This window comes from Lissotriton helveticus, chromosome 6, assembly GCF_964261635.1.
Source record: "Lissotriton helveticus chromosome 6, aLisHel1.1, whole genome shotgun sequence".
Taxonomy (NCBI): domain Eukaryota; kingdom Metazoa; phylum Chordata; class Amphibia; order Caudata; family Salamandridae; genus Lissotriton; species Lissotriton helveticus.
Window position 1 is genome coordinate 410,659,400 of NC_136067.1, and position 3,362 is coordinate 410,662,761.

The window sequence follows — 3,362 nt, forward strand, 5'->3', positions numbered from 1 at the left end:
TGTATCATCTCTGCATGGCGTGATAGGCTTCCACCCACCATGCAGCAATGGATGGCAAGGTTGCTGCACATCCATAATTTGGAAAAGGCGATATATGCTAGAAAGGGGGAAAAAGGGAAAAGCACTAGGTTTGCGTCTCTGGAACCAGATTGTACAGTGGAAGGAGAGGACAGAGAGAGCATAGGCTGAGAGCAAGGGACATGGTTTAGGGATGGTGCTCTGTCTCTCTCCATCGTTTCTTCTAGGGAATTTTCTCTCTTCATTTGGTCCCTTGCCTTTCTTCTCTTTCCTTTTCATTTTTTTTCCCTCAAGGTTTTTTTTTCTTTTAGCTTTAATTTTGCATTATAGAATATTTGTATGTATATATTATTTCCAACATGTCCGTAAGTGTGTTAAATTGTCCTGTGCAGGGGGTGGGGGGAATAAATGCTGTAAAAAAAAAAATTTGGAATAAAAATATTTTTAAAAAAAGGGAGTGGACTGGCTGTGGTTCTCCCCTGTCACCCCCCACAGGCAAAAGGCATCACTACACATCAAGAATAAAAAAAAAACACAAATGAAGAATGGAGTTTGGGGTTGGTCCTTCTATTAGGGGTTTCTATACAGAAACACTGTTTATAACCAAAAGTCTCTCTGCCCTGTGGAAGCAGTTTCGGAGACTTGCTTTCAGTGTGATCTCTATGCGGGGCATAAATCACCACTAAACACCATGGATAATAACAACATAATTAAACGTATGGGGCATAGGGTCTGATACCTTAATGCATGGCATCAGGTCATACCCTCACCCTTAAATCACACACAGCCTTTCTAGCACAGCTAGGAGCTAATTGGAAGCTAACTCCCAATACACCCTCTCACTGTATAAAACAGACAACACATCCGAGTTCTCTTTTAAATATTTAATGGGGTCTGTTCCATCCAGGCATTGGGTCATATGCCATGTCCCGAAAATTGAAACAGTCTTTTTTTCCCTCCTGGTGGATTGATAAGAGGTTTCACCCCCTCACAGGCATCAGAAGCACACCACAGGCTGGGTGCTGGATTAGAGAAAGTGCCTTGAAAACAAAAACATCCATTTATGTGGTTGCTTGCATTCCCTGGGCACTTTAGTATCATACAGGCAGTTGCAGATGCTTGTGACGCCTTCTATTATAAGGACCATGACGGCACACTTCTAGTGCTGGTGCAATAACAAAGAGACCTGCCTTAAATTTGTTGGATTCATGGATCCTAGCAGCTGTGGTGAAATGTTGCCTTTGAGCCTAAAAATTATAATAGACAGAGTTCAGAGGCAAAACTTATGTCAGGAGAGACACAGCCTCTGCGACAGTGTGAACCCAATGAAGGGTGTCACTTGGGAGTGGGGCACAGAGTTCCTATTGATGCTGCTATGTATTCTTTTCTCCCAAGGGATGCTATAATTTCAATCCATGACCTCATATTTCACTAATAACGCTTATATTTATGTAATTTAAGGCACCAAGGTCACCAAAATCAGGTAAGTACTTTTTAGCATAGCAGGTTTGAAGAAACCAGGTTTTTGGTACTTTAAATCGCAATTGAAGCACTTTGTAGCAATGTTGACCTAGGAAGGAAATATACGCTGCATACAGTCACTTAACAACTACTTGCATGAGCCTTCCCTGGGACTTAAGGTGAGTATGGGGCAAGGTCCAAGGCAACACCGACAGGTTGCCTCTGGAGGTACTGAGTTATCCTGGTGAAGGGGTGTTTTTCCCAGTGTCAGGTGAATTTGATACTTTGAATCATCTGACTGGGAAGACGTGCAGTGCAGACTCAGCATCCGCGCCTGCTGCGAACCACTGGCCAAAATGTCTCTCCAGGAAGAGTTTGAGAAGATTGCAGATGATGTAAAAAAAGTGAAAACAAGACCACCCGATGACGAACTGAAGGAACTGTATGGGCTTTACAAGCAAGCCACTGTTGGTGGCATCAATATAGATGCTCCTGGAATGCTAGATTTGAAGGCAAAGGCCAAATGGGAAGCATGGAATCTAAGAAAGGGTACCTCAAAGGAAGATGCCATGGCTGCCTATATATCGAAAGCAAAGGAAATCATACAAAAGTATGGACTGTAACTTACGTGAATATTGATACTTTGAATCATAATTGAAGCACTTTGCTGAAATGTTAACTTAAGGATGAGAAATATGTATGGCTTTCAAGCACTCAATAGCAACATACTGGACCAATCTTCTAGACTTAAAGTGAGTATGGGGCATGGTCCAAGATATAACCAACAGTTCACTTGGGGCAGCACTGGGGCACCTGGGTGCAAAGGAGTCTTACAGGGTCGGGTGCCACATTCAAGTCTATGGAGATCAGTCCATCAGAAAAGAGGCTGTAGGCTTGGACAGGAGGACCAGTTGGGCAGAACCAGCAAAGGGGATTAGGCCTCATGATGCTTGGAGATGTGAGGACACCTTCGGTCATCCTCTCCGCAGGCCAGGGTTGACAGGTGCAGAGGTGTCTTTAGGCATTGGGTTTTCGTCACCAGGGGCAGTCATGGTACAGGGGGTCTGAAACCAGAGGGTGCAGGCGGCTGCGGGGACAATGCTGGTACTGTTGGCCCACTTCAACTCGGGCTAGGAAGCGCGGGTGCAGTGGTGCTTTATGTTGTAAGTAGTCTCAGTCTTCTTTGGGGTGCCTGCAGGAAGCAGGGAAGCAGCTGATTTCCTAATGCCAAGGCTCCTCTACATACTGAATTTAGGGTTGTTTGCGGGAGTGGGAGTGTAGGGTTTTATACAATGGTCTACTTATCCCTGGGGTCACTATGTCCCCTATATGAACACTTCCTGGACGAGGTGGGCATAAACCTGTCCCAGAGACCCTAAATTGGCCATCACCAAGATGGTCACTTCTAAAAATTTGCATCCACTTCTGGTAGCCCAGTTCAGGGGTGGTACTCACCTGAGGGTGGACATGCCTGTCTTGCCTAGCTAATTGTCCCACCTGTCCAGGTGCCTAAGGGCTTTGTACAAAGGGGGATGATTTCCTCTCCTGTGATAGAAGCCAGGTGTGCATATCAAAGGTGGCGTGCCTCTATGAAGCTCCCCGGGTTTGGAATACTAATCTGCAGGTCAGGGGTACAAAGTACTCTCTGCCTGAGTAGGCTTCGCTTATTGTCCCAGGAGAGCAAAAGCTTTCACCCTTGTGAGTCAGATACCCATCTCTGGTGGCAGGCTGTTGAAAACCAGTCAGCCAGTACACCAGCAAAAGGGCCCTCTGGGTGCATTATTACTAAACTGGACACTGGCATCAGTGTGGGCTTATTACTATGAGATGTTTGACACCAAACATCCTTATATTGAGTGAAGCCATCATGTATCTAGGGAACT

The 3,362-nt window shown here is 45.3% G+C and overlaps 1 pseudogene; it reads left to right on the plus strand.

The window, feature by feature from the left end:
• The first annotated feature begins 1,784 nt into the window (after positions 1-1,784).
• On the plus strand, positions 1,785-2,112 carry LOC144761389 (acyl-CoA-binding protein homolog pseudogene; annotated as a pseudogene).
• The last annotated feature ends 1,250 nt before the right edge of the window (positions 2,113-3,362 follow it).